This window comes from Fukomys damarensis, unplaced genomic scaffold (assembly GCF_012274545.1).
Source record: "Fukomys damarensis isolate Sample0158 unplaced genomic scaffold, DMR_v1.0_HiC HiC_scaffold_38, whole genome shotgun sequence".
Taxonomy (NCBI): Eukaryota; Metazoa; Chordata; class Mammalia; order Rodentia; family Bathyergidae; genus Fukomys; species Fukomys damarensis.
Window position 1 is genome coordinate 63,629,013 of NW_022900950.1, and position 6,392 is coordinate 63,635,404.

The following is a 6,392-nucleotide window of genomic DNA, read 5'->3' on the forward strand; positions in this document are numbered from 1 at the left end:
GCAAGGCCCTTTTATCTATAGACACATGTCATTGGAAGGGTTATCTTTGAAGTATTTACTAATGTCCAGTATAATTTCTTAAAGCCTGCAGATTTGTTTTCTGGTCAGCTTTTGGCATTTCATTTATAAATATGGCTTATGTCTTTAGTACAGATACTCAAGATACTATTATATGAAATCCAATAAGTAGGACCAAAAGAAATTGCTGTCTTTGAGCATGTTAGTAACACCAAGCGTTTGAGTTGATCCCACTGAGGCTGTTAAGACACCAGAGATGAGGGACAGCATTGTTAAAACAAGCCTTCAAACACTTTTGTGAAATCCCTAAATTCTAAAAATTAATCCCCAAGCTGTAATTGTATTTCAAATATTAAAACTATTTTTTTTATTTTTTTGTATGGGGTATGAAACTCGGGACCTTTCGCTTGCAAGGAAGGGGGCGGAACTACTGATCTAAACCCCTGGCCCCTAAGACTATTTTATTTACAGAATCATAAAGCAATCATATTATTAGTGACGTTGAGAGAGAGTGTTGAGTCAGCCTGTGATCCAGTCAGAGCAGATTTCCAGAGTAGATTTTTAGTTTAACTGAGGTTTAGGCACAGCAAATTCAGTTGCAGTATACTAATAATTATACTTTATGTTTAATCAGCTTATGTAATTATTTAAATATTTTAAACAGCTAAAAACATTAATTGGCAACACCAAAGAATATAGGTGTTCGACGGGCCCGTTCCAGCCATCTAAAATTATCTGAAGTCTATACTGAATTTATAAACACAATCACTATGAGAGCCATTGTGCTCGGGAAGGCTGAGGAGGGAGGACCGTAAATTCAAGCCTAGGGTGGGCAACTTAGTAAGTCAGCAAGATCCTGTCTCAGAATAAAAGTTGTGGAGAAGGACTGGGAAAGCAGCTCAGTGTGAAGGCCCAGGGTTCAATCCTTAGCACTCCATGAGGGTGTGCACACACTTGTGCGTGGGTGAGCACACACACTCAAGGAAAAGAACACCTTTGTGTTGGTTTGTTCTCCCACTTCTTGTAGTGATTGTTTAAATAAATAAATTTCTTAAAAATATGATGTTCTTAAAAATAAAATTTCTTGCACCTTTTTAAACTTCAGCATTGCAGTCAGCAAAGAAGCCCCCGAAACACTTTGAATTAAGTCTATGTCCAAAGATGATGATCCCTCATTAAATGCCAAGGGAATTATTAGCAGCATAATGAATATAATTGGTCATGACTCCATATCATTAAAGCAAGATTTAATTCATCATTCATTCGAGTGCTCATTCTATGCTATCCACTGACTTGTTACCGTTTCGTGGTCTTATTAGTAATATTGGAATTAGTGTTATTTTTTACTACCTGTAACGGAGTGCATATAGCGCCACAGGAATAGAAGAGAAGAAGCAAGTAACTCTGCCTGAGGGCCAGACACATGGTACTTAGAGGAAGCAATGTGAATGTGTAGCTGGGAAATAGCGCAGAGGGATTTTACTGTATGGATATATTCAACTGCATGTGGGAAGAGGGAGCAGGAACAAAAGCTTTACTTACTAAAACAACACCAGAGTTGTTGCACTTCTCAGGATAAAGGGAGGATTTTCTTGTAGCCAGGTTGACTAGTTGCTTAACAAGATAGAAAGAAGCACACCTTCCTGATTGTAGTTAGGAAGAAAGCCTGTGCCAGAAATGAGAGCCCCAATTTGAGGCCGTTGACGAATTTCTCCGGACCTGCAGATCTCTTATATGTTTTGTATTTCACTTCTAACTTGTGCATCAATAACCAAGCTATGTCTGATGAAGCTTTCTGTTGCTAATTTTGTTCTTGGCTGTAGTTGTAGATTGAAAGGATGAGCTGGGATGAGATGAGTTATGCAAGTGTCAGGTGCTAGGCAGGTGTTAGGGATGAGCAAAGGTAGAGATGGGAACCTCTTCCTTAAAGCTCCTGGCCGAATAGACATAGGTGTATGAAGACTTTCAGAAATCAACATCTGACTTGAGCATGGTTAGTTTCTAAGTGATAAGGCCGAAATTCTATGCCCTGTGTACTGAGACTTGAAAGATGGGTGCGCATTTTCTGGGGGACAGTGATTTGAGGCAGAACATTCTGTGTACCGAGGACAGTGGGCAGTGCACGGCACCACCCCTAGTATATCTTATGCACAGCTGTGAAGTGCTCCACTACACCTGACAGAAAGTGGGAGCTGCAAAGGGCCTTCAGCCAAATGCACGTGGTTCAAGGGTCAGAGCAGAGCCAAGGTGGAGAGTGGAGGTGAGAAAAGAAAAGCAGTGGTCAGGTGGTGCAAGTCTTGTGTAGACCATGTGATGTGAACTTGTGAGCAGGCCGTGGAGATTTGGGATAGAAAAAGGTGACTCTGGAAAACGATAGTGAAAGGATGAGGAGCTTGGAGTAAGACTGGATCAAAGGACCAATTCAGAGATTTACCTAAGATCCTCAGTCTTTCAAATAAGGGTTGTTAATTGGGAAGGTAGGAAGCAGACCTATCAAAGAAGTGCCAACAGATGGTGACCAAACTCTTTCACTGGCCTCATGATAACTCTTGGGATGTTAGAGAGAAGAGTCTTGCTCATTTCTTTGCTGCAAAAACAGTTATTTCAGTTATTTCTGCAGAGTCCATTAACTTGATGACTGTGTATATTGAATACTCCTGATCTGTACTCTGCTAGATAGGTTTCTTCCTAAGGTCAAGCAAGTATGGATTTGTTCAGAAATTGCTTTCACAATACAGATGCAGTTCCTTTCTTGTGTTTTCCTTGTACTGTTAATGTCGAATGTCACAAAATGTCTGCCTGCAACAAATTATAGTAATGGCAAAATCTTTTGTTATGAATGAGAAGCCCATGAGGAATGTTGACCAATCCTTATCTTATATGATCTCATCAGAGAATGTTACCCTGCCTCCATTTTTTCATCTAAACTAATTATATATTTGATAAATATGTGTGCTGAATGAAACCAATGTTATATATTGCTCTCTCTTGCCTTGCCTTTGAATTTGAAATACTTTTTTGAGCATGATAACCTAAATAATATTGCCTCACCAAGCTTCTTTAACTATCCTGAAAATAGTTTTATATGTTTGAAACTAAACTTAATATGAATCCATCTTCAGCCCAATATAGTTAATAATAATAATTTAGTAATTATCATTCCATGATGCAAAGAAAATACTGAACCTATAAAGGTAAGAGATTTAGTATTTTGCTACTTGCATTTTAACCAATATGGTAGCTATTCTTCTCATTTTACAGTCAGGAAAATGGAGGCCAAACAGGCTAAATGTCTTACTTGAGATCCTACACTCAGCAGTGTAATGTTAGGTAGAATTCAGACCTGGGTATTTTTAATCCAAATGCTATATTACATCACACTGGCCTGTTTGTGACCAACCAAGTGAAGAAAATCATTAATTTCCTTCCATAATCATACTGCTATTTTTAGACAATAGTCATTTAGCATGAGGAGGCAATATACATACTCAAACAGTTTTACCTATGAATTTTTGGGCTATAGATTTTAACTCCATATGATATAAGAGTTCGTAAGATCTTCACTTCTCACCCAGGGGAGTGGTGTGGATGGATGAGACGTTCACTGACCCAGGAATTTGAAAAGTAAAACACAGCTGATGTCTGGTTTTAGTTTTGTTAGTGTCTGTTGTGGGCTGAATATTTATGCCCCCGCCCCATCCTATGTTTAGTACCTAACTTGTATAGCATTTGGAGTTAGGGGCCTTTGAGATGTAATTTCCTTTTTTGTTTTTTTTTGGTACCAGGGATTGAACTCAGGACTTGCACTTGCAAGGCAGTTGGCAGCACCACTGAGCTAAATCACCGGCCCTGTAATTGTCTATTGACATCATGCAGGTGGTGTCCATCTGATGAGATTCCAGTCCTTATCAGAAGAGAGAGACCAGCGTATTTCTCCTCTCTCTCCCTCTTCCACCGTTCTTGATATCCCTCATCTCCCCTCGCTCCTTCCCTCCAATGCAAAGGCTGCTGTCCTCAGGCCAACTAGAGAGCCCCTATCAGGAATGGAATTTGTACAAAACCAAATCTTGTCCTTCCCAGCCTCTGGAACAGTGACAAATAAACCTGTTGTAAGTCGCCCAAGTTAGGACAGCATCTGTGCAAGTTGGGCCCGGTTGTACTGGGGAGGACAATATGGAATTTGTGGCCATGCTGCTGCTATCATCTTATAGTGAACTGTTTACAAAGCAACTCTCCTTCCAGGAAGTAGCACCACATCAGATGTTATGGTAAAAACAAAGACCTGTGATAACAATAACAGGCGCATCTGACACATATGGATACACACACAGGTCACACATAGCTCCTTAAACTGCACAACTTTGTGCCACCAGTGGAGAATGGTGCAATCTCCTCAAGGCTTCCAGGCTTATTATGATGGCAGCAGGGTCACAGTTTAAAAAGCATTAATCCCATTTGTCATGTGTCTAACTCAGCAGACATCTATCTTAGCCAGTTTGTAAATACAAAGAGGCCATGTTGTCGTACAGCCCTTCAGTCCCTCCCAGATTTCAGCACTTGAGGACAAAGAATGCCCTGGAATCCTCACTGATGCTGGAGCTACGGTCAGGTAGATGTGTGTGTGTGTGTGTGTGTGTGTAGTGTGTGCACCTACAGGGGAAATTAGCCCAGGAGATGGGAAATGTGTCCAAAAGCAAAGTGTAAGAGGCAGGCAAATCATCCAGCATAGTTCAGGCTGTGCCTAGAGAACAGGCCTCTTTTCTGGGTCTGGGCCCTCTGGACAGCTCTTAAACTCTATTGGAATGTTTGCAGCAGAGTGGGGGAACAAAACAAACCAAGACCACCATAGCACCCTCTGCAGGATGGAGTTGAACCAGGATGGGAGGAACAAAGGATGAGTGGAAAGGAAACAAAGAACCCAAAATTGCACTTTTAAATAGTCTAGTTTCCAGGAACCAACCAAAGTTGAAGAGTATACCAGCATTCTTTCGGTTAAATTTAGATCCCTTCCCTAACAGACCACTACACCCCAAAGTCCTTAGGAATACTAAAATCCCATACATTGGCTTGATTGATTAAGTAAGGTTAAAGAAAGGGGGGATGAGCAAAGTAAGATGTAGGTTGAGCAAACCCAAAGAATGTTCCATTTAAAAAATGCCCCTACCTGTAGAATGGGTCAATATGCTTCTGGAGGGAGGGTCACCTTTTCCTGGGATTTTCCAACCCTTCAAGAAAAATATAAATGTTTCCAGTTTCAAATTATAATGTGCCTCATTTCTCTGAGGGCCCGCACTCCATTCTTGAGTGTGTCCTAGCATCTCTGTCTAATAAATCCTCCCTATACCTCTTACTGACACATCGTGGAAGTTGTTCTCCTGCGGGGAGTCAGAAAGGTACAGAAAGGTAGGTTAGATTCCTTATTTCCGCCTCAGGGGCACTCAGACCCAGTGGTGGTGGGGTCAGTTGGAGGATGTAGCACTGCTCCTCTCCCTGTGATTCTAGAAGGGCTGGAGAGGGAGGCACAGCTCCTGAGATTGAGCCAGCTCTGAAACACCTCTGGTTGCCAGTGTGCAATGGGTGGGTGGGCTTCGATGGTAGTTGGCTCATCTTGGTCCCTAGTGGGATTATGAGTGTTTTCCAGGACTTTCTAAGGGTCAAGTGCCCATAGTTTATATGGCACTCATAAATTCTAAAGAAAGAATTCTAAGGAATTCAATGTTACTGCCTGTAGGCAGTCACTCAGAGGAAGGAAGCTTTTTCATTTCTAGTTTCTCAGCATACTTACATTCATGCTTTAATTTTCTTTTTACCTTCTTCCATCCAACAAATTTATAATGAGCACTTGGCTGCAGGGTGGATGCTGCACTAAGTGTATACATTCTGGGTGTGGAAGATGGGCCAGAAGAGCTTCCTTCCGGCAGGAAGCAGAGCCAGCTGTGTGGTATCCCTTCCCTCCTCCCTGGTGGCACCTGTGGAGATGCTGTTCAGGATGTGGTTCCAGCATAAACAAGGCACCTAAAGCCATGCATTGCAAATTTCCCTCTGATCCTTTGCTTATCTCTTTAGCCTCAACTCAATTTCAAATTCCCAGTTCTGGGACTGGCTCTGGTTTTAAGATATAGTTTCTTGCCCATCTTTCCTAGGGTTGTCTAAATGGCTAGCTAAGTTTGAAAAATTTTGGTCAGGACTAATTTGAAGTGGATCCACCCAGCTCACAACCATGTTGTATGGAGGTTGCCCCACTGCTTCAATCCTTTGTAGCATAGTGAGCACATCATAGGGCAGCCCTCCCTTCCTTCCTCTCTTTCTCTTCCTCCCTTTCTTACTTCCTTCATTTTCTTTCTTTGGTGAAATGGCCCAGTCAGTGCATTGCT